The sequence below is a fragment of the Macaca thibetana genome, chromosome 14 (genome assembly GCF_024542745.1).
Source record: "Macaca thibetana thibetana isolate TM-01 chromosome 14, ASM2454274v1, whole genome shotgun sequence".
NCBI classification, from domain to species: Eukaryota; Metazoa; Chordata; class Mammalia; order Primates; family Cercopithecidae; genus Macaca; species Macaca thibetana.
The window spans coordinates 72,291,908-72,317,942 of NC_065591.1; the positions used below are offsets into that span (position 1 = coordinate 72,291,908).

General features: G+C 37.9%; 1 protein-coding gene and 1 non-coding gene across 2 annotated transcripts in view; one reads left to right on the top strand and one right to left on the bottom strand.

Moving 5' to 3' along the window:
* Window positions 1–26,035, bottom strand: part of TENM4 (teneurin transmembrane protein 4) — a 3,098,737-nt gene that overhangs the window by 1,938,478 nt on the left and 1,134,224 nt on the right. The window lies entirely within an intron of this gene.
* Window positions 1,413–1,519, top strand: LOC126936648 (U6 spliceosomal RNA). The gene has a single exon (XR_007719480.1). It is a non-coding gene; the product is annotated as a U6 spliceosomal RNA (small nuclear RNA).

Here is a 26,035-nt window from a genome sequence, read left to right on the forward strand (position 1 = left end):
TGTCTTTTGCAGCAACTTGGATGGAACTGGAGGTCATAATCCTAAGTAAAGTAACCTAAGAATGGGAAAAAAATACCACATGCTCTCACTTAGAAGTGGGAGCTAAGCTATGGGTACACAAAGGCATACAGAGTGGTACAAGGGACACTGGAGATCCAGAAGAGGGGAGGGTTGGATGGGGGTGAGGGATGAAAAAATACCTATTGGATACAATGTATACTACTCTAGTGACAGGTACATTAAAATCCCAGACTTCACCACTGTACAATGCATCCATGTAGCCAAGACCCACTTGTACCCCTAAAGCTATTAAAAGTTAAAACAAACAAGACAAAAAGATTTCTAAAAAGGAAAATTAAAGGACATATATGTTTTACGGAATAGTCTCAGGGCCTTCTTGTATCATGAAAACAGTACCAAAAAGTGCTTTATAAAATACAATATTCGGTTGATGTGTTGAGAAAATAAAAATGTACGTGCACACAGTACAGTTAGAACAATAATTTTAAAAAAGAAAAATGTTTAGTGATATTAGAATATACCCACAAAATTATATTTCCCATCAAAAGCAAAGAACAACACAGAGTTGGTTCCGTTTATCCTAAAAATTATATATTTATAGGCCAGGCACGGTGGCTCACACCTGTAATCCCAGCACTTTGGGAGGCCTAGGCGGGCAGATCACAAAGTCAGGAGATCAAGAGCATCCTGGCTAACACAGTGAAACCCCATCTCTACTAAAAATACAAAATATTAGTCAGGCGTGGTGGCAGGCACCTGTAGTCCCAGCTGCTCGGGAGGCTGAGGCAGGAGAACAGCATGAACCCGGGAGGTGGAGCCTGCAGTGAGCTGAGATCACACCACTACATCCAGCCTGGGTGACACAGCGAGACTCTGTCTCAAAAAAAAGAAAAATATATATATTTATATATTTGCATGTGTGTATATTTATATGAAATATTTATTTTGATCATATATTTATATATTTCATGAAATATATGTATGAAAAACCTCACAAAATTAGGCACTATAATAGTTGAAGTAATTTTACAGATGGTAGAGTTATAGAGGATATTATTCCATTTTTTATTATTATTTTGAATTTTACTTTATTTTCCAAATTTCCACAACATGCCTTTTTCATTATAAAAGTCATAATAAACTATGGCTTCCATTATTTAAAAAGCTACAAAACTGAAGATCTTTTTAAAATTACTCTAATTTGTAGATCTTCATGAAAATGTGGAGGAAGACGCATTGTTTAGAATTGTTAATCAATTACGTTTGTATCATAGTACTACTACCAATTAACAGTGTGATGTTAGATACATTGCTTAACTTCTCTGGGTTAGTTTTGCCATCTAGTAATGTGAAAAAGTAATGCCTATGTCTCAGACTCACTATGAGAAATAGTGCTCACTTCAGCAGCACATATACTGAAGTTAGAACGGTACAGAGAAGATTAGCATGATCCCCGCGCAAGGATGATATGCAAATTCAAGAAGCATTAAAAAAAATTAAATAAAAAAAGAAGAGAAAGAATTTTTATGATAAATAAATTAAAATGATTGAAAGCAAGAAACTTGCAGACATATCTTTGTTATGCTATCTTAGATGGCAGGGATTCTACAAGTATTTATAAAATGTCCAGCAGATTTTTAATGGAGTAGCTTCAGCTAAATTAGAGAAGGTTTTGACTGCAAACTCTAAAGAAGTCTCTATCAATATACAATCAGAGAATAATAAAATTACTATTTTGAAACTGACCTTGAGGCATCTCTTCTATCATTAATTCCAGTCTTCCTTTTCCGTCAGTGAAAGTCCAACTTATCCCTGCATACCTTTAACAATGGGACTCTCATTCATTTGGCAGTACTAGGATAGAACTCACTATTAGTATTTTTTTTTCCTCTGTTAAGCCCAAATCCATTTATCTGTTCCTTTCACTCTACATCTTGCTTCTTTATTCAGGATCTAGATAAAATAGGCCTAATCCAACAGTCACACGATAGCCTTTTCCGTTTCTAAAAACAGCTATCATTTCCCCTCTCTACTGATCCAGATTATTATTCACTTTTCCCCCAGCTAATCCTTGGAAAATAAGGTTGCTAGGCCCCTCACTTTCCACTGGAGCACACACACTATATACTTATGAAATTGTGGAATCTAAGCCTGAATACAATTTCAACCAAGTTTCACTAGCACAAAACACAGGATTCTGCCTGCCTATCTTGTTTTTAAAATCATATAATATTGTAGGATTCCTATCATTGGTTGTCTTAAATGAACTTTGAACATGGTACACTGAAAAGGTATTGGCCTTGAAACTCAGAGATGTAGCATCTAGTACAGTGCCTGGCACATAGTAAGCACAGTAGTCCCCACTTATTCATGTGGGATGCATTGCAAGACTCCCAGTGGATGCTTGAAACCATGGATAGTACAGAAGCCTAGATACGCTGTTTCTTCCTATACATACATACCCATGATAATCTTTAACTTGTAAACTAGGCACAGTGAGAGATTAATAACAGTAGGAATAAAATAGAACAACTATAATAATATACTGTCATAAAAGTTAAGTGAAATTGGTCTTTCTCTCTCTTGAAATATACTCACACTTCTTGTGCCTACATGCTGAGTTGAAGGGAGATGAATGACATAGGCACTGTGATGTAGCTACAGGCTACTATTGACCTTCTGACAACACATCAGAAGGAAAATAGTCTGCTTGGGGTGATTCTCAGTCCTCAATCCATGTAGGTGTCGATAGTTGGATGTCAGGAGCAGACAACATTGATGACTAGTGGGTGAATGGGTAGCATACATATGGATATGTTGAACAAAGGGATGATCTGTGTCCAGGGTGGGATGGAACAGGACAGTGGGAGATTTCATCATGCTACTAAGAATAGCTTGCAATCTAAGACTTGTACATTGTAGATTTCTGGAATTTTTCATTTATTATTTTTGGACTGCAGGTGACCTCAGGTAACTAAAACCACAAAAAGCAGAAACACAGATAAGGGGGATCAACTATTTTCAACAAATGATGGCTGTTATTGTCATAATTACCACTATAGTTATTTAAAAATGCTTAAGACATTTTAGATTTGTAATCACTAAGCCCTATTTTCCTGAACCTGTGTAACACATTTGGTTTTTAGAAATCTGGGTAGAACATTCATCTTTGTTAACTGTATTTTATGAGAATTAAATTGTCTTATCATAGTAACCCTGTTAAAATCTTTTTGGATTGTGATTCAGTGTGAAACCATATGTGCTTTCCCTTCCAGATCTCTGTCAACTGTGCATGCGATGAGCTGTCCACTATATCTTCGGTCAAGCCACAGATAAAAATGTTGACTGAAGCAAGTTCAAAGTCTGAGGCACATGTGCTGTGTATCACTCAACATGAGGAAGAAAGGAACTGCTTATAGCAGTGTATACCTACGTCCTTTGAGAAATGGCAGACTAAGCCGTTTTAATCATTTAATTTTAACCCTCTGGGTCACTACATTTATCTGAAGTGCACTTAACGTAGAATCTAAGACCATTTGAAAATTGTCATTGGCATTAGTTCTTGTTTTTTTACAAATATAGACGGAATCGCAACTCAAACTTGTGAGCTCTATTGGTATATCTGAGCAGTACAATTAATGAATTTCAGTTAATTTTTAAAAACTTACTCTGTTCTAGTTCCTAAGACAGAGCCTGAAGAAGTTCACAGTCTAGTCAAACACACAAATATATAGATATATCATCGTATGTATGTTGTCAAGTACTAAAACAGAGGCATTCATGACTGTTTATAAAGAGTCATAACCAAATTCCTGGCCACATAATTAAAAATATTTTAGAGCTGGCAAATATTTTATAGATTACCAAATCCAGTCTTTTAATTATATCCAGAAACTGGCTCGGAAAAGGGAACCAACTTGGCCGGGCACGGTGGCTCATGCCTGTAATCCCGGCCCTTTGGGAGGCCGAGGCGGGTGAATCACAAGGTCAGGAGATGGAGACCATCCTGGCTAACACAGTGAAACCCCCTCTCTACTAAAAATACAAAAAATTAGCCAGGCATGGCAGCTGGCGCCTGTAGTCCCAGCTACTCGGGAAGCTGAGGCAGGAGAATGCCATGAACCCGGGAGGCAGAGCTTGCAATGAGCCGAGATCACGCCACTGCACTCCAGCCTGGATGACAGAGGGAGACTCCGTCCAAAAAAAAAAAAAAAAAAAAAAAAAAAAAAAAAAAACAAAGAAAAGAAAAATAAGGGAGAAAAAAAAGAAAAGGGAACCAACTTGCCCAAGTTCATATAGTTAGCTGATGGACAAGAACTCAGATGTTTGAGTGCCTACAGAAATGTCCTTCCCCTATCCTCCCCTCGACAATGTCCTCCTGCACCAATAAATATGTACGTTTGTTTATATGTAATGGTAGACTCTCCTGTCTAAGAGTCATCTTTCTGAAGAATCTTATAATCCAAGATTGAAGGTATTGATACAGAATAAATAAGAAAAGTGTATTCTATTGAGTCTTTATCCTTGAATATACCTAAGGAATTAAATGTGCACGCTCATGAACAATTAAATTCCCTTACATTCCAATATTAGCTTGTCATTATTTGTTTTTTTCCCCTCCTCCATGGAATATAGGGAAATATAATAACACCTTACTACTGATTAATGCTCATTCGTTTTAATTCATTCCACAAATATTTATTGACTTTCCGCTATGTGAAAGGTCCTTTTGAAACCAGAAAAATTCCCTTGTCCCCTTTTCAGGGCATGTGATGAGGGTGTGGCGCGCTTCTTCAGTGCCCCACTGTTCAAACCTCTAGGGGAACATACAGACGGGCAGGCCGTGGAGCTCCCACCCCAGGGCATTGTCTGGAGGTGAATGTTTACAGCCCATGCACCAGTGGGCGTGGGTTACAGGGTGCTCGCTTAGTTTAGCCATCTATAGGCAGCTTGTGCTAACCAGCTCAATTAGACCCTCTATATTACCACAAAGACAGAGGATTTTCTGTATCTTGGGTTCTTGTCTTGGTGTTCCAGAAGAATCAGATCATACCTGGGCTTAGAGAATGAGTTCAAGGTTTTATTGAGTGGAGGTAGCTCTCAGCAGATGGGGGAAGCCAGAAGGGGATGGAGTGGGTCAGGCCGCTCAGCAGCCTGGGCTCTTCTCCGACTCCCCCCGGCCAAACTCTGCCTCATTCCACCGGTCGATGGGCTGCCTGTGTGCTGGCATCTGTCCTGTGCTCTTCTGCCAGCATGCTCCCCTCAGCATCCTCTAGATGTCCAGCCACTTGTGTCTTCTTCAGCCGGTGTGTTCCTCTCAACATCCAGCCCCTTGTGTCTCTGCCTGCTAGGGTCTTGGGGTCTTTACAGGCACAGGATGGGGGCATGGCAAGCCAGGATGGTCTTGGGAAATGCCACATTTGGCCAGGAAAACAAAAGTGCCTGTCTTCACCTAGATCCGTGGGCACAGGCCCAGGGGTGGAGCCCTAGCCAGGGACCATGCCCTTCCCCACTTCCCTATCATTTAAAGGCAGCACACCCTTCTCTTCTCAGTACTTCCCCTTTTCCCCTTTGGTATCACTTTGTAAGATAAAATATAGAGTAACTATGGTAGCAGCCCTTAAGGAAGTCTATTTGTCTTGGTAATACTCTGCTCTTTGTGTTACAATGAAATGTATCATAAAGTCTAATAACAGATGGATATTCTGGATACTTACTCTTACCAAGAACACACAGACTACTGTTCTAGGGTATCTGTGCCACAATAAAGTATTAGTGAAGCAAATATTTATTGGATCTTACTGTCTGAAGGAAACAGAGGTATGTGGTTTTAGTAACATTTTCTGATTTGGCACTCCCAGCTCCTCTGAGAAGTTGATATTCTAATTGCCCACTAGTGATTATAGCTGAAAACCTGAGGTTGCTAGATGCTGAGTAATTTATCTCAGGTCCTAAAAGTAAATGAAGGAGCTAGCATTTGAATGCAAGTCCATGTGACTTCAAAGCCTATGCTGTTTCCACAGAACTTTCACAAGGTTCTGGAATCAAAGGGTGGTGACAGCCATCAGTGTCTAAAATGGGTAAGAGAAGCTTGGAAGGAGTGAGTCCGTCACTGAACTCAATAGTTTGCATTTGTTTAAGTTTAACTGGTATGATAAAAACAGATTTTTTTTTAAATAAATTGGAATATAAACACGTACACTTTCCTCAAGTATCTCTAAGTGCACGATTCTGCACTAAAGCTGTGAAATTCTGCAATTGATCATTTTAAAAAGCTGTTATTCACTATTGCTGTTAATGAGAATGATATTTTACTTCCTTTTCTGAAGCTTCTCTTTCTGTATTTTCAACATGGGCAGTTATACATAAAGTCATTTACTACACATTTTGAGGTTTTTTTTTTTTTTTTTTTTTTTTTTTTTTTTTTTTTTTTTTTAATGTGGATGGTTCTGGCACTGAGTTTATCTCCTGTTAAGCACATTTCTTCTTGGCCATGAAGATGAGCCAAATTACCTTAGCTATTTGGTCTTACCCATGGTGTAACACTTGCCAGAAGTTTCTCTGGGGAAATTATGCAGCTCTAAGCAGCTCCGGATCTTTCAGCCCCAAGTTTCCTCAAAATAACCTGGACCTTTTCCACACTCTTCAGTTCCACCTCACTGGTCCCTGGACGAGTTGTGTAAGGTTTTTGAATGACCTTGATCCACCCTAATTTGAAATCACCACAGGTATCAGAAGGAAAAGCTGAGGGGGATTATTCCCAAGTAGGACGGATCAACTCTAAACTGATACAGGCTCTGTAGGAAGGGCTCAATCTTCTGTTTTTCTTACTGGGTAGCTTTTTCACTTATGATGAAGAAGGGAGTTCTATCGAGAATAGTCCCTGGCTTTTCTTTAGAAGAGGTCAGAGATGAAAAAGCAGGTGAGACTCCTAATCTTTTATTTACTTTCCCAAAAGCGAATTTACAGTATAGACAGGAGACTAAATGGCAAGGACTTCAGTTAACAGTGCAGCGCCAGGCCATGGGGATAAAATAATAAATAGGATACACAGAGTCCTTCACTCCCAAAGCCTGTAGTTAAGCACCATTTCAATAAACTTATTTGTCTAAAGTAGTACACATACCAGGAAAGGGGAAAGGAGTACCAGGGAGCTGAGAATGGGACTCAAACCCAAACCCACCGAGCTGGGCAAAGTTCTGACCTCAAATACCTATGTCTAGTTGTCCTCAGAGATTATACATTTTATTTTTAATCTAATGGTCATTTATGTAATACTTGCTATATGCCATGCACTATTATAAATGCTTTAGAAACATTTGGCTGGGTACGGTGGCTCACGCCTGTAATCCCAGCACTTTGGGAAGCCGAGGTGAGCATATCATGAGGTCAAGAGGTCAAGAACAGCCTGGCTAACATAGTGAAAGCCCGTTTCTACTAAAAATACAAAAAATTAGTTGGGGATGGTGATGGGTGCCTGTAATCCCAGCTACTCGGGAGGCTAAGGCAGGAGAATCACTTGAACCCAGGAGGTGGAGGTTGCAGCGAGCCAAGATGGCGCCACTGCACACCAGTCTGGGTGAGAGTATGAGACTCTGTCTCAAAAGAAACATTCATTTAATCTTCATATTAAACCTACAAAATAGATGCTATAATCACGGGTCCCATTATATGGATGAATAAACTGAGGCACAGGTAATTTGAGTAACCAGCTCAAGGTCACGCAACTAGGAAGTAGCAGAGCTGGGTTTTGAACCCAGAGGCCATGCTCTTATTCCTAAAATAGGAACCTATCAATAAATCCTTTAAAAGGAAAAGTTCCTGTGACCTGCTCAGGGGTGGCGTGGGAAAGCAAGACTTGGAAAGACTATTTGCATTCTGCAGTGCTGAAGAAGTACAACAGGAGGGCATCACTCATTCCCTGGTCTTGGTCTGTAGGAAAAGGAGGACCCCCAATAAGCTGCTGGAGCCACAAATATGGCCTGGGCCATGTGATGCAAAAGCCTGTGTGAGGCTCCTGCCAAGACACCAAAATAGCTTATTCATATAGAACTTTTTAGTGTAATCCAGGCCCATCATAGACCTCGGATAGTGGCAATTTCTAAGGAAGAGAACATATAAATAGTCCTCTCCCATCTTAAAAGTAATTTTTGCAGATAGTAGCTTCTCTTGCCACACTTCTCTACATGCAGAGAGAGGACTGATGACAAAGACCCCTCTCTGACAGAAAAGTCCCAAAGTACCCTCACACTGCCAGCCTTTCAGAGGAAATGAGAGAGAGAGCAGCTGGTTAAACCAGAGACAGAATATCCTTTTTATTACCTACCTTCCATGATCCAAAAATAACTAGACCCCCAGTAGCCAGGAAACTTGAAGAACAGAGAGAGGAAAAGAGGAAAATGCGTCAATTTCATCAACTAGAAAACACTAAAAATTCAGGCAGGGATCTGTGTGCTTTCAGAGCAAACTACCACACTGAAATTAAATCTCCATGGCCCCTCAATCACCAAACCATCTCTACAGCAGACTGCCCTTTCAAATATTTGCTTTGTATTTTTCTTTCATTTTCCTTGCCTCCATTACCCAGAAAATGGAAATACGTGAACTACTACTTGCTTGACCTTGAAAAAGTGTCCCACTCTTTTTGAGTCTCAGTCTCCTTGTCTGTAAATGTGAACTAATCTAACCCCACAGGGTAGCGCTAACTGATGGAAGAACCTGGCACAGGGCCTGTTTCATAAGGAACACTCAATATAGGCTTCTCTTTCTTTTTGTTTTTCTTTGAGGCGCAGTCTTGCTCTGTCACCAGGTTGGAGTGCAATGGTGCAATCTTGGCTCACTGCAACCTCCATCTCCTGGGTTCGAGTGATTCTCCTGCCTCAGCCTCCCAAGTAGCTGAGACTACAGGCACCCCCTCCCCCACCACGCCCAGCTAATTTTTTTGTATTTTTAGTGGAGACAGGGTTTCATCATGTTGGTCAGGATGGTCTTGATCTCTTGACCTCATGATCCACCTGCCTTGGCCTCCCAAAGTGCTGGGATTACAGGCATGAGCCACCACACCCGGACAGCTTCTCCTTTTTATTAACAAAATTAGCTTTTGAGTGCTTGCTCATCTTTCTAGCTAGCTTTGTGATCTTGCATATGTCATTTAACTTAGCTGAACCTTCACTGCCATCCATAAAAATCAGTGTAAATAAATGAAAGTATTTATCATTTTGACAACTAGAATTTCTATGAGGAAGGAGGCTGTGTTTGCATTAAAAAAAAAAAAAAAAAAAAAAAACCCTTTGATGATTTCTGGTGTTAGCTAATTGGCATCATGGCTTCCAAAATGAGGGACAAAATGCTCTCTATGGGACAACTAAACTTGAAATAGAGAAATAAAGAAAATACCTGATGAGAAAAGAGGAGTACGAGGGGCAAGAAAAGATAGCCTAATAGGGTTAAAGGTTTGTGAAGCTCTGCAGTGGTGGGGTAGCTGAGGATATTGTAAGAGCAAGGTTTCTTACTATTCTGTTTAAAGTTGTTTATGTTGCTTGGACTTAAAGCTTTCTCTGTTTCACCACCACATCTTACAGATAGTCTAATAGGGATATTTGTTAGGAGTGTTAATCTTATGGAATTTGAAGAACCTGAGTTCCAAGTGTAGGTCAACAAAGATGACCCAGGACAGAGCAGGTGCCCAGACATGAAAGCAGAACCTTCGACACATCCAGGGAAGTCCTGGCTGTCTGCAGGCCCAGGGAAGTGAGAAGGGAATCTAAAGCCCATGTTACCTAGATTTTTCAGAGGCAAGGAAGATTTCAGCTGAGAGTACAGTTACCGAAGGACAATCACATGAGCTTAGCAGGTAAATGACTCACGTCCATCTCAAGTTATATGGCCTTATAAGTGCTCTCCCTCTCTCTATTCCCTCCTTCCAGTCTTTGTTTCTTGCTGTCTTTATATCTTGCTTTTAGTAAAAATGCTGTAGTTTTACTTTGGAGTGCATATTTCTATGTCGTAGTTCAACCCAAATTATTCCAAAGGGGAAATATTAGGTAATCTGTTCCAACCGCAGTATCTTTCAATCTCCAGAAAGCATATATATTTTTTTCTTTTAAACCACATCATCCCGGTGAATATTCATCTATGTAAAAGTGATTCATTATCACCTTTCATTTTTACTATCCACTGTCTTATTGTTCATTACTATCTAGAGGCTGGTTTCTCACTTTTGTCCTTGGATTTGCAATTTTTATTGCCACTGCAGACTACTTTTTCATATCTCCTTTTACAGTTTCTGTGTTTCTCCATAACCATCCCTCTGTGTTCCATGATCAAGTAAAGTGGCAGTCACTAAATTAGTGGATATTCTCTACAGTTTCCCATCATTGGTGATGTTGGCCATATAATCTGCTCTCTCTTTTCAGTGAACCATATATTGAAAAGGATATATGGGTATTAACACTCAGAAAGCTCAAAATTCCAAGGAGCTTACCCAGACCAGTGTCTGGCTGATTTAGAGATCAACTTCCTGTTTATTATCAACTATTATCTGCACTGATTTTTTTAATTCTCTTTTTCTTTCTGTCTCTAGTTCTATACAATCCTGTTGCTTAGTTTCTTGTGCCATTGAAAAGCTGTTCCTTTATCTCGATTGTCAATGCCTAGATTTCAGGTCCTCTGCAAACCTCTCTTCTTTCGTTTAATAAACTCATTTGGTTAGTTCCCACTACACAAGAAAACAAATTTCAGGCACCCTGGATTTCTCATGGACTCTTCTCTAAAATACTCACCTTGGGCTGGGCGTGGTGGGTCATGCCTGTAATCCCAGCACTTTGGGAGGCCGAGGCCGGCGGATCACGAGGTCAGGAGATTGAGACCATCCTGGCTAACATGGGGAAACCCGGTCTCTACTAAAAGTACAAAAAATTAGCTGGGTTTGGTGGTGGGCGCCCATAGTCCCAGCTACTTGGGAGGCTGAGGCAGGAGAATGGTGTGAACCCGGGAGGCTGAGCTTGCAGTGAGCCGAGATCACACCACTGCACTCTAGCCTGGGCAACAGTGAAAGACTCGATCTCAAAAAAATAAAATAAAATAAAACAAAGTAAAATAAAATAAAATAAAATAAAATAAAATAAAATAAAAATAAAATACAGTTCTCACCTTGGCCAAATTCTCTGCCACCAGTCCCTACTTTTTTCCCACCCTGCATCAAAGTTGTAAGTAGTTGATTAATGATACTCTTCAGTTTGGGAACATTATCAGTTATTATCACTGGTTCACAAAAGGTCCTTCCTTTATTTTATATATTTATGTACTTTATCTTTTCACAATGTGTTATTACCACTTGTTTGCATGTGTCCATACAGTCGTTTCTGCTGTAATGCTCATTATGCAACTGTGAATTTGTATTCATGCCATTGACAGAGCAAAAAGTTTGAGTATAATGTAAAATTTATGTTGTGGGGAGTTCTGTCCAGGAGAAACACTAGGTGAATTCAGAAAACGGTACCCCAGTGATTGGAGCACCAAAGGAACATACAAAAAGCATACGTATACACACTCTTCAAACGTGTACTAGCTACCTCGATTCCCTGTCTGTGTTAGGAGCCATACAGATATACATCTGGCACTACAACTGTCTGTCTGATTAAAATAAGCTTTGTTTCACCACTTCACAATAACTCACAAGTTCCCACCCTCCCCATGTCCACTTTTACAAGAACACTTCTGATCTTTTTAAAAATGAAACTTTTTATATGTACATATTGTAACATGTATGTACTTTAACCACTTAACGTATATAATTGTGCTGCAGTTTTTATTAGATTTCAAACTTTTTAATGTCACTGGAAAATATTTTTTGTTCCCAAACACATTGTTTTCACAAGTACAGTGTTTTTTTTTTTTTTTTTTTTGAGACGGAGTCTCGCTCTGTCGCCCAGGCTGGAGTGCAGTGGCCGGATCTCAGCTCACTGCAAGCTCCGCCTCCCGGGTTCACGCCATTCTCTTGCCTCAGCCTCCCGAGTAGCTGGGACTATAGGTGCCCGCCACCTCGCCCGGCTAGTTTTTTGTATTTTTTAGTAGACACGGGGTTTCACCGTGTTAGCCAGGATGGTCTCGATCTCCTGACCTCGTGATCCGCCCGTCTCGGCCTCCCAAAGTGCTGGGATTACAGGCGTGAGCCACCGCGCCCGGCCAAGTACAGTGTTTTCTACTGCATGCTTTTGCATACCAAGGTGATTTTTAGAAAAGAATAGGTTGCTTCATGAAGAAATGACTATTGGTTTATACACACATATATTTAATTTATGAAAATTAAATTATGTATAAATGTCATTCTGTTTCCTACTGGTTTTTTTTTTTTAATCTAAGTGCTATGCTTTCAGATCCTTCAATGCTGTTATTTATGGTTTCTAACCACTACCTATCACTCTTCTATATTTTACCCATCTACTCTCCCATGGGTAGATACCCACTCAAGGTATTTTCAAATTTCTGCTACTAAATAACATTCAAATAAAATTTTAAAGAAAACCTTGTGCAAACCTTCTTCTGGCTCTATATAATACCTTTCTTTGGAATAAATACTCAGAAGCAGAATTGTCAGATCATAAAGTAAGGAAACTTTTACTGTTCTTAAAGAGTGCCAGCATGGTCTCAAAAAGGTATATGCTATCAAAATACCAATAGTATTCTTCCCAGCAGTAGTAAAAAAAAGTCTTAAAATTTGTATGAAACCATGAAGGACCCCAAATAGCCAAAGCAATAGTGAGCAAAAAGAACAAAGCTATAGGCATCAGATTGCCTGACTTCAAAATATACTACAAAGCTATAGTAACCCAAACTACATGATATTGGCATGAAAACAGATACATAGACCAATTAAATGGAATAGGGAGTCCAGAAATAAATTCATGTATTTACAGCCAAATGATTTTTGACAAAGACACCAAGGACATACACTTGGGAAAAGACACCCTTATTAATAAATGGTGCTGGGAATACTAGATATACATATGTGGAAGAATGAAACTAGACCACTATCTCTTACCATATACAAAAGTCAACTCAAGATGGATTAAAACTTAAACATAATACCTGAAACTATAAAATTACTACAAGAAAAGAGAGAGGAAATTGTCCAGAACATTGGTCTAGGCAGAGATTTTATGGTCCAGTCTTGAAAAGCACAGGCAACAAAACCAAAAAAAGACAAATGGAACTACATCAAACTAAAAACAGCTTCTGCACAACAAAGGAAACAATCAACAGTGTTAAGATACAATCTGTAGAATGGAAAAAAATGTTGGCAAAGTATTCATCCAACGAGGTACTAATATCTAGACTACACAAAAAACACAACTCAACAGCAAAAAAGTCATTTAAAAATGGGCAAAGAATATGAATAGATATTTCTCAAAAGAAGAAATGCAAATAGCCAGCAGGTATATGAAAAATGTTCAAATTCACTGATCATCAAGAAAATGCAAATCAAAAACACAATGAAATATCATCTCACTGCATTTAGAATAGTTATTATCAAAAAGACAAAAAATAAATGCTGGCAAGGAAGCAAAGAAAATGGAACTCTTATACACTGTTAGTGGGAATGTGGATTCATATATCCATTATGAAAAATAGTATGGAGCTTTCTTTAAAAACTAAAATTAAAACTACCATATGATTCAGCAATCCTGCTACTAAGTCTTTATCCAAAGGGAAATCAGTGTATCAAAGGGACATTTGCACCCCCATGTTTATTGCAGCACTATTCACAATAGCCAATATATGGAACCACCCTAAGTGTCCAACAATGGATAAATAAGAAAATGTGTTATATAAACACAATGGAATACTATCCAGTTATTTAAAAAGAACAAAATCCTGTCATTTGCACTAATGTGGTTAGAAGTAGAGCTCAATAAGTTAAGTGGAATAAGCCAGACAAAGACAAATATCATATGCTCCTATTTATACGTGGGAGCTAAGAAAGTTGACCTCAGGCTAGCACCCTAGCTCACGCCTATAATCCCAACACTTTGGGAGGCCAAGGCAGGTGGATCACCTAAGGTTAGGAGTTCTAGACTAGCCTGGCCAACTTGGCGAAACCCTGTCTCTACAAAAAATTAAAAATTTAGCCAGGCATGGTGTCATGCGCCTGTAGTCCCAGCTACTCGGGAGGCTGAGGCAGGACAATCGCTCAAACCTGGGAGGCGGAGGTTGTGGTGAGCCGAGATCATGCCACAGCACTCCAGTCTGAGCAACAGAGTGAGACTCTATACCAAAAACAAACAAACAAACAAACAAACAAACCATTGATCTTATGGAGATAGAGAGTACAATGACAGTTCCTAGAGCCTGGGAAGCAGTGGGGGTGAAGAGAGATTGCTTAATGGATGAAAACATACAATTACATAGAAGGAATGAGTCTAGTGCTGAGTAGTATAGCAGGATGACTACAGTTAGCAATAATTTATTGTATATTTCTAAATAGCTGGAATATCTGAAATATTCTCAATATTAACAATGATAAATGTTTGAGGCAAAGGATATCTTAACTGTTCTATCCGACACTCAAGATTCTTAGCATTCTAATTTTTGCCCACCTAATGTACATTCCCTTCTGCGATTTCTTCTTGTTTTCATATCCAGTTTCAGATCACCTGTGATTCTTTTGACTCTGCCTTACTCCTGAGGCTCAGTTCACAGTGATATTTCTTCAGCTCTGACATTCACATTTTTTTTCTGCATGTTCCACACCCATCCTATGGTTACACTATATTCCTCAATAAATATCCCATCAGTTCTATCAAGCCCCAGCTGCCTGTCCACTCATTCAGCATAGACTCTCATATCTAATTCTGCCATCTTATTTATTCTTTCTGCTCTAAGCAAAACTTGGATACTACCACATGCCTGTCCAAGCTCCCTGGCCTTTCCTAACTATTTAATATAAAGTATAAATAATTCCCTTCTTCCACAAAACCTGACATACATTCATTACGTTTATTCCCCCTTGTTTCCTCATTAATAGTATTTGTTTACTTATTTCTTTTGCTAAGGGGATTCTGAGCTACTCGAGTGTAGGGTATTTGTCTTTGATTCATCCTTATTTCTTCCACATTTAGTACACTCTCAAAAACTCTCCCCTGAGTGATGGAATGAGTAAAAGTGAGTAAATCAAATGTCATTTTGTATCAAGTGCCCTTAAGTAATCAAAGTTTGCAACACCCAATATATTAGTCACAATTTAAAACTCTTTATTGACATAGAACAAAAAATGAGATCATTTTTAATTAAAAACTGTATCTTAAAACCAATTCATAAAGGAGATGGACTGATTATTTGTCACCTTTTTATTCTAAGAGAGTGATGTTTTATTAATTAGCCTCTCTTGTCTATAACCCTTTTCTATAGTTATCATTCTGCATATCAGTAATGCTGGGATTTGCTAAAAATGAAATATAATTGATAATAAATTCAGAAGCTAATTCTCATATCATTCTCAAGTGAATTCCATTTGACTCAATTTATCCTTTTCTTCCTCAGAGTCTCTGAGATAACTTTATTAAATATTAATATAGAAGTGAGGAAGGATTATGGCTATGCATTATATGTTACTCTAAAAGTGTTTGTATAATTGGGGGCAGGGTGCTAAAACTGGGACTGTTCTGGTTTTAGCGCTAAAAGTCCTGTATCCCAGAAATCTTTTCAGTCCTGGGAAGATTGATGGTCATATTAAGTCTCAACCCTCTTCATTTATTGCGATTTCCTAAGCAGGCATTCAAGATCTCCTCTGCTTTAACTATGACTTTCTTCTCTGTTGTATTTTCAGCAACTCTTCTTGTAATCTACTTTCTAGGCAACCCAAACCATAGCCTGATCTTTACACACGCAGTGGTTCCCTTGCCTGCTGTAGTACAAGGTCAAATTATATGGATTTGGATAAAATGTTATTTTCCCCACCACATATATTGTTCTACCTATAGATTTGTCATACTATGAGTTTGGCTTATTTTGTTAATTTGTTCTACCTTGCATGACAGTATCTTTCATATGTGTTATCACTTTGTTTCAAAGAAGAAAGTGAAATTAAACATGTAATTGAAAAATGTTAGTTCAGGCTCTGCTCATGTTTGTGTTATATCATTTATTTTATATATAAATAAACAAATGTCCAAGTAAATGCATTGAGGCCATTCATGCATGAGTTTACACTCTATTTCTTCCTTTTACGATCTTGGATGAGTCATCTAAACTCAGGAGCATGAATTTCTCCATCTTTGAAATGGACATAAAACATTTTGCTTATAGACACATTAAATAGCTTAATATATGTTGCATATCAGCAAACTTTTCTATAAAGGGACAGATGGTAAATATTTTTGACTTTGTCACCTACATTGTTTGACTAAAAAATATTCATTATCCCTAGTAGTGTAAAAGTAGCAATAGATAATACATAAGCAAAGGAGGTTAGTGTATTGCAATAAATTTTTATTTATAAAAAACAGCCTGTGGGACAGATTTGGCTTATGGGCCACAGTTTATCAATTCCTGATGTATATTAAGTACTTAATAAATGAGAAGCACTACTATCAGGACCTAATGTGTCTTTCCTTACTGAGTATTTTAGTTTTGTAATCTTAGTACAAATTAAGCTCAAACTAATCTAATATTTGGCAATTATATTTTGAGGTTTAATTTATGTTCTTCCCATAAGTTCTCCCATACAAGTAGTACAGGAAAAGTGTATGAACCAATATAGTGAATCTATTCCTGGCAGGGCTAGGATGCTGAAGTTTGAGAATTTTAATATCTCAGTCTCTTTTTCCTGCTTAACTGTAATGAGTGAAGCCCCCAATATTTTAACTTCTACCTTATCTAGTATCTAAAATAATTATAATCTAGTCATGAAGCATGCTAGAGACTCTAAGTGGGTCCAAAATTTAAAAGTCCCCATCAACTCACTGTCCTGAGGCAAAGCCTGAGAACTCAGGTCTTTCAAGACTTTCTCTAAGATACACTAATTTCTCCAAAATTCACTTTCTTTGTGTTTTGATGATCTCTTGCCAGATAATTTCACCAATTCCTATAATCCAGTATGTTTCCCTTTTGGCTGTGAGTTAGAATCACCTGGAAAGATTTAAGAAAGGAATTTGTCTTAAACCAGCCTCAAAAGACAGTGAACATAAGAAAAGGACAAACTAGACTTTAGCAAAATTGAAAACTTCTTTCATTAAAAAATATTATGAATAAAATAATTAAAAAGTCATAGATTGGGAGCAAATGTTTACAAAACATACATCTGACTAAGAACTGGTGACCAGAATATGTATAAAAATTTGACAAAAATAACCTTATATGACTTAATAGTAAAAAGATAAGCAACCCAATCAAAAGTGAGCAAACATTTTAAAAGTTACTTCACAGAAGAAGATATGTAAATGATCCATAAGTATATTAAAAAGTATCTAAATAACTGTAGAGTGGCCTGCTCTTGCCATGGTCATCTGGGATTCTAGCTGCAGGAAACCCCATGAACCCAGTGGACATTTGTGTTGGCAGGGGGATCTTCCCAGAGAGTTGGCAGACAGAACCCAAACCTGCACAGAGCCCAGAAGGTTTGGCGCAGGGGCAGCTGCAGGGAAAAACAGCCATGGGCGCTCATCCCCTAAGGCTCTCTGTACTCCTCTAGGATGTCTTTAAACTTTGTTATTGACTAGACCTGGAGAGACGAGGATATTTTTCCCTTGTAAAATGAATGAGTCTAATCTGCATGTCCCCTTGTCTGTGGGCCCCTTCCGGGGTACCATCCTGGCCATCCAGCTCATAATGCAGTTTCAGCTGTCCCTCAGAGTGTTTTTGCTGATGACACCTGCCAGAGTGATTTTGCCAGTGGGCCCCCCTCACCATCCTTCTGGGGTGAATTTGTCCAGAGCCCCACCTCACCCTACTAAAGTGCTTTTGCCAATGGCCCCCAGTGGAATGCTATTGCCAGCAGACTGGGAGCACGTTGCTTGGCCCCTCCAGCACAGCCAGTGCTTGACTTCAAGGGACCAGAGAACAAAGCCATGGGTCCCAGCCCCCCAGGGTAAGACTATGCAGCACAGGAGTGCCAAACTGAGCCTTTGCCCTCTGAAAGCATCCGGAAATGAAGCCAATCAACTAAACCGAACGTATATCACAGTCAAACCCTCAAGGGCATTAAAGAATATAAAAACAAAAATCCTCATTCACAGGACAGCAATGCCAAAAGGTAAAGGAACATTAGCCTACATAGATTTAAACAAACAAACAAATAAACAACAAAAAAGCAAGAATTCTGGCAACTCTAAAATCTTACCTCCAAAGAATCAAACTAGCTCCTCAGTAATTGTTCTTAACCAAATTGAAATGGCCAAAAAGACAGACATAGAATTCAGAAACTGCATAGCAATGAAGCTCAGCAAGATACAGAAGAAGTCTGAAACTCAATCTAAGGAAAATAGTAAAACAATTTTTGAAAGAGTTGAAAGACAATATAAAAGGAAAATATCTTGAGCCCCCAAAATGCTAAGCTAATGGGAAAATTTAAGCTGAGAATTGCCTAGAACAAACCTGCCTCCCATATTATTTAATAAAGTCATCCCATATACAATCAAGTCTACATAACAACCACCTAGCAATGCCACAACCCAGACAAATACTCACATATCAATATTTCCCTTGAATGTATATGGACTAAACACCCTACTTAAAAGGCATACAGTGGCAAGAGGAACACAAAAGCAAGACCCAACTGTTTATTGTCTTAAAGAGACCTGTCTCACATGCAATGACACCCATAGGCTCAAAGTGAAGGGTTAGAGAAAGATTAGGCAACAGAAGACAAAAAGAGCAAGGATTGCTGGTCTTAGACAAAACAGACTTTAAACCAACAACAATAAAAAAAATAAAAAATGAAGGGTATTGTGTAATGATAAATGCTGCAATTCAACAAGAAGACCTAGCTATCCTAATTATATAAGCACCCAGATTCATAAAACAAGTTCTTAGAGACCTATGAAGAGACTTTGATAACCACAAAACAATAGTGGGAGACTTTAACACCACACACTGATAGAGTTAGATCATCAAGGCATATAACTAACAAAGACTTTCATTTCTTAAACTCAGCAATTGACTAAATATACCTAATAGTCACGTATAGAATAAGAATACTACACTCAACAACAGCAGAATACCCATTCTTCGCATATACACATACTCTAAAATTGACCACATTCTCAGCTATGAAGAAGTCACAATAGATTTTAAAAAATAAAAATCATACCAACCACATTCTCAGACCACAGCGCGATAAAAACAGAAATCAATTCTAAGAATATCTCTCCAAACCATACAATTACATAAAAAGTAAACCACCTGCTCCCAAATGACTTTTGGGTAAATAATGAAATTAAGACAGAAATTTAAAAACTCCTCTGAAACTAATGAAAACACAGACAACACAGTAAAGCAGATCTCTGGGATACAGCTAAAGCAGTGTAAAGAGGAAAGTATGTAGTACTAAATACATCAAGAAGTCAAAAAATCTCAAATTGAAAACCTAAAATTACACCTAGAGGAACTAGAAAAACAAAAACACATCAAATCAAAAGCTAGCAAAAATATACATATAAAATAAAATCAGAGCTGCACTGAACAAAACTGCAATGCAAAAAGTCCATATAAAAACTCAACAAAACCAACAGTTGGTTATTCAAAAGAATGAACAAGATTAATAGCGAGATTAATAAAGGAGAAAAGAAAGAAGATCCAAATAAGCACAATCAGAAATGAAAAAGGTGGCATTAATACACAAAAACACACACAAAATCCTCAGAGACTTTCACAAACATCTATATGCACACAAATGAGGAAACCTGGAAAAACATGGATAAATTCCTGGAAATATACTACCTCTCAAGATTGAACCAAGAAGAAAACGAAATCCTGAACAGACTAATAACAAGTTGCAAAATGGAAGCAGTAATAAAAAACCTACCAACCAGAAGAAGCCCTGGATGAGACAGATTCACAGCCAAATTCTACCAGATATACAAAGTAGTACTTATCCTACTAAAATCATTGCCAAAAAATTAAGGGGAGGAACTCTTCCCAACTGATTCTACAAAGCCAGCACCGTATGATGACAAAACTTGGAAGAGACACAATGAAAAAAGAAAAATTCATACCAATATCCCTGAACATAGATGCAAAAATCCTTAACAAAATAGTAGGAAATCATATCCAGCAGCACATCAAAAAGTTAACCCACCATGAACAAGTAAGGTTTATTCCTGGAATACAAGGTTGCTTCAATATATGTAAGCCAATACACAGAATTAAAAACAAAACCACATGATTCAATCAATAGATGCAGAAAAGGTTTTTGATGAAATGTAATGTCCCTTCACGTTAAAAACCCTCAAACTAGGCATTGAAGAAACATACCTCAAAATAATAAGAGCCATCAGGCCAGGTGTGGTGGCTCATGCTTGTAATCCCAGCACTTTGGGAGGCTGAGGTGGGTGGATCACGAGGTCAGGAGTCGGAGACCAGCCTGGCACACATGGTGAAAACCTGTTTCTACTAAAAATACAAAAATTAGCCAGGTCTGATGGCACATGCTTGTAATCCCAGCTACTAAGGAGGCTGAGGCAGAAGAATCACTTGAACCTGGGAGGCGGAGGTTGCAGTGAGCCAAGATCTCACTGTTGCACTCCAGCCTGGAAAACAGAGCCAGATTCCATCTCAAAAAGAAAATAATAATAATAAGAGCCATGTATGATGAACACACAACCAACATCATACTGACTGAGCAAAAACTGAAAGTGTTCCCCTTGAGAACTGGAGCAGTATAAGGATGCGCACTCTCATTAGCCGTATTCAACATAGTACTGGTAGTCATAGCCAGAGCAAACAGGCAAAATAAAGAAAGACATCCAAAGAGGAAGAAAGGAAGGCAATCTATCTCTCTGATAGGATTTTACACCTAGAAAACTCCATAGATTCTGCCTAAAGTCTCCTAGCACTGATAAATAACTTCAGCAAAGTCCCAGGATACAAAATCAGTTTACAAAAATTATCATCATTTTTATACACCAATAATGTCCAGGTTGAGTGTCAAATCAAGAACACAATTATATTTACAATAGCCCCAAAAAGAATAAAAGACCCAGGAATATAGCTAATCAAGGAGGTAAAATACCTCTACAGCAAAAACCACAAAACACTGCTGAAAGAAATCAGAGATGACACAAACAAATGGGAAAACATCCTATGTTCATGGATTGAAATAATCAATATTGTTAAAATGACTATATTGCCCAAAGCAATTTATGTATTCAATGCTATTCGTATGGAACTACCAATGTTATTCTTCACAAAATTAGAAACAACTATTTTAAAATTCATATGAAATAAAAAAGAGTCTAAATAGCCAAACCAATTCTAAGAAGAGAGAACAAATCCAGAAGCATCACACTACATGAATAAAACTACTCCAAACCTACAGTAACCAAAACAGCGTGATATTGGTACACAAACAGACACACAGACCAATGTAACAGAATAGAGAATCCAGAAATAAAGCCACACACCTACAACTAACTGATCTTCGACAAAGTCGACAATAACAGGCAATGGGGAAAGAACTTCATAGTCAATAAATGGTGCTGGGATAACTGGCTAGTCATTTGCATAAAATTGAAACTGGACCTTTTCCTTTCATCATATAAAAAATAAACTCAAGATAGATTAAGGACTTAAATGTAAGACCTAAAACTATAAAAACCGTAGACAAAAAACTAGGAAATACCATTCTGGACACCCGTCTTGGCAAATAATTTACAACTTAGTCACCAAAAGCAATCACAACAAAAACAAAAATTGACAAGTGGGACTTAATTAAACAAAGATCATCATCACAGCAAAAGGAACTATCAAAAGAGTAAATAGACAACCTACAGAATGGGGGAAAATATTCCCAAACTATGCATCTGACAAAGGTCGAATATCCAGAATCTATAAAGAACTTCAGTAATTCAGGGAGCAAAAATCAAACAACCCAGTTTAAAATAAAATGGGCAATGGACACAAACAGACACTTCTCCAAAGAAGACATAAATGCAGCCAACAAATATATGAAAAACTGCCCAATAGCAATAATCATTAGAAAAATGCAAATCAAAACCACAATGAGAAACCATCTCACACTGGTCAGAATGGCTATCATTAAAAAGTCAGAAAGTAACAGATGTTGGCAAGGTTGTGGAGGAAAGGGAATGCCCTATATACTACTGGTGGGAATGTAAATTAGTTTAAACACTGTGGAAAACAGTTTGGAGATTTCTCAAAGGACTTAAAACCAATATATCGTTTGACCCAGCAATCCCACTGCTGGTTATATACTTGAAGGAAAATAAATCATTCTACCAAAAAGATACATGCACACATATGTCCATCACAGTACTATTCACAAGAGCAAACATACGGAATGCACCTAGATATCCATCAATGGTGGAATGGATAAAGAAAATGTGGTACACATATACCATGGAATACTAGGCAGCCATTAAAAGGAGAAATCATATTCTTTCTTTGAAGCAATATAGATGCAGCTAGAGGCTACTATCCTAGGTGAATTCATGCAAAAAAAAATCAAATACTGAATGTTCTCATTTATAAATGGGAGTTAAACATTAAGTACTTATGGACACAAAGATGGGAAGAACAGACTGAACATAAACCTGTCCCATGATTAGCAATCTATCCCTAGAAAAATGAAAACATGACCACAAAATAGTGACTCTAGTAGGTTTAGTTATAATAATCAAACACCAGAAACAGTCAAGATGCCCATTAAAAAGAGAATTGATAAATTCTCCTTTTATGTAATAAAATCCTACTCAGAAATAAAAAGGAAAAATACTATTATAAGCAACAAGATGGATACATTTCAAAAACATTATGCAAAATGCAAAGTGTCTTGCATAAAAGAGTACAGAACATTTGATCCCAGGTGTATAAAGTTTTCAAAAAGGCAACAACTAATCTGTGGTGCAAAAAAAAAAAAAAAAAAAAGAATAATGATTGCCTCCAGGGAGTAGAGGCAGGGAATTGACTTGAGGAGGGCAAGAGGAGACTTTCTGAAGTCATGGTAATATTCTATTTTTTTGCTAGATGTTTGAATTACAGAGATAAATTCATTTTTTTAAAACTCAGCAAATTAACACTTATGATTTGTGTGTTTCATTGTATGTAAATTTTATATCAAAAGGAAAAATCCTGTACATAAGATTGAACAATTGTCAATGATATACAAGCTGATTATTCATGGGGAACTACTCCAGTGGCTTAGGTTTATATTAAAATACACCAAAGACAGAATGAATTACTAGATGGATGGAGAGATGACTAGATGGATAGATGTGACAACAAAAGTATAGCAAACTTTTAAATATATAATCTAGAGGAGAAATATATAGATATCACATTAATAGTCTTTTAACTTTGCTGTTTAATTTTTTTCATAATAAAATGGCTCCACCCAAGGATTGTGATTTGTTTTGAGGATAGGGACCAAACTTTTTTTTAAAAAGCTTTTCATGTGTAGTCAGATTTAAGAACCATTGCCATGATATTTTCCAATTCTACCCCAGGAAATAGGAACTATTTCCTGCATATATTAACACAGAATTCAGAGGATTTTTCTCTAAACTTGACAAGCCATTTATAAACACAATGTTGCCACGCCTCTGACATTCAGTTTTGCTGCTGCACATGGACCATACCAATCTGCCTAATATGCATCATTATACCACCTATTACTAGCCCCATAGGAATTAAGCTCAAACTAACTAAGCCCCCTAATATCTCCTTAGGAATCAACACTACTGCTGTACCCTTCCACTTTGCCTTCCTATTTTTAAAATTCTTTATTTTATTTTATTTTATTTTATTTTTTACTTATCCTAGCCTCTTTTCTACTGCTTGTTGCACCAAGTCCCTAGGATAATGACAGCATCTTCTCTCTGAGTTACAGAAGATAAACTGAAGGCATCAGGTCACAAGATTAGATGAGCAAATATACAAGTAATATCTTACTTATGTCTAAGTTGTTCCTCAAAGAAATTATCATTTTAAAACTCCATACAAGATTTTTAAAACGTCAACTTTTCTTTTTATCATAATTGAGACAGAGTATTGGTTAGGACGTTATGGCAGCTACCCTACAGAGCAGGCATGTTTATCTGGAGCATGGAAGGCAAAACAAAAGACCCCCAAATAATTGTTTGTGGACGAGAATCTGAATGTGATGGTTTATTTAATGTACCAACTTGACTGGGCCACAAAGTGGCCTGATAAATGATAAAATGTGATTCTGGGTGTGTCTGTGGGGATTTCTCTAGGTGAAATTAACATTTCAGCAGGTCGACTGAGTGAAGCAGGTTGTACTTCCCAGTGTGAATGGGCATAATCCCATCCGTTGAAAGCCTGAATGGGACCAAAAAAAGCTGAGTAAGGAGAACTCTTGCCTGACTACCTGAGCTGGGATATGGGTTTTCTCTGCTGTTGGTCTAAAACTGAAACACTGGTTCTTCCTGGGTCTGGACCTGCTGGCCTTTGGACTAGAACTTGTACTACAACTTGCTATTCTGGGTTTCCAGCTTGTCAGCTCCACATCTTAGAACTTGCAAGCTCCTAAAATTTTGTGAGTTTATTTTATTTTATTTTATTTTTATTTTTGAGATGGAGTTTCACTCTGTCGCCAGGCCAGAGTGCAGTGGCGTGATCTTGGCTCACTGTAACCTCTGCCTCCCAGGTTCAAGCGATTCTTCTGCCTCAGCCTCCCGAGTAGCTGGGACTACAGGTGTACACCACCATGCCCAGCTAATTTTTGTATTTTTAGTAGAGACGGGGTTTTACCATGTTGGCCAGGATGCTCTCCATCTCTACACCTCGTGATCTGCCTGCCTCAGCCTCCCAAAGTGCTGGGATTACAGGCGTGAGCCACCGTGCCCGGGAAGAGCCATTTTTCTAATAATAAAAAATATATTTCTATATTTTATTGGTTCTATTCCTCTGAAAAATTCTAACAAGTATACTGAATAAGAATCCTCCATTATAAGGATTCTTTGTGATGTCTTTTGAAAGACACATGTTTATCAGAAGAGATATATGCACTTCTGCACTATGTTGCTTTTCTCTTTCCCAAATTCAACTGTAAGCTCCTCATATGCAAGGATCATTTTCTACTTGTCTTTGATTTCCCATTATCAACAAAGGCCTGGCACATGGACGTTTCTCAATACGCAATGGAGACTAATGTGAGAGTAATTTAATCAGAAATTCCTGTGTTCTTGTAACACCATTAGCTCATGAGCATCTGTGTAACTGTAAATATTCTATAATTCCATTGTTATTTTACACAATAACCTTGAATGCTAGTTACTAAGATTGATTTTTATCATTGAGAAAATTGAGGCTTATAAAGATAAAATAGCTTGCTAGATGTGGCACAGTTAGAAAGTAGCAGAGGCAATATTTTAGCCCAGGTCTTTCTAACCCCAAAGATTATGTTCATTCTATGTCATCATTCTGCCTGCAATAGAGCCCAACAGAAGCAAGCATCTGTGAGCCTATCCTTCACATGTCACAGATCAATAAGAATTCCTTCACTTCTCTCAAAAGCTTGAACAGAGTTCATTACCACCGTTGTAGAGTACATAATGTTTCCCATAAAATTTTTCCTATTTTTTATTTGTCTGGCAAGCAAAGACCATACACTCCTCTTTGCCCTCTTGTATAAATCATAAGACGATTCTGACGCTTGAGTGGAAGGGATCTGTCATAGTTGTTAATCATTTTCCTTCAAAAGAAAGATCTGTGCAAGGTACACTACAGAATTGTATAAATCACACACCCAGCATTGATGCCATACTTAGTCTGATGAGTGAAAGAAAAATAAACCTCTGACAAACTATCAGAACAAACC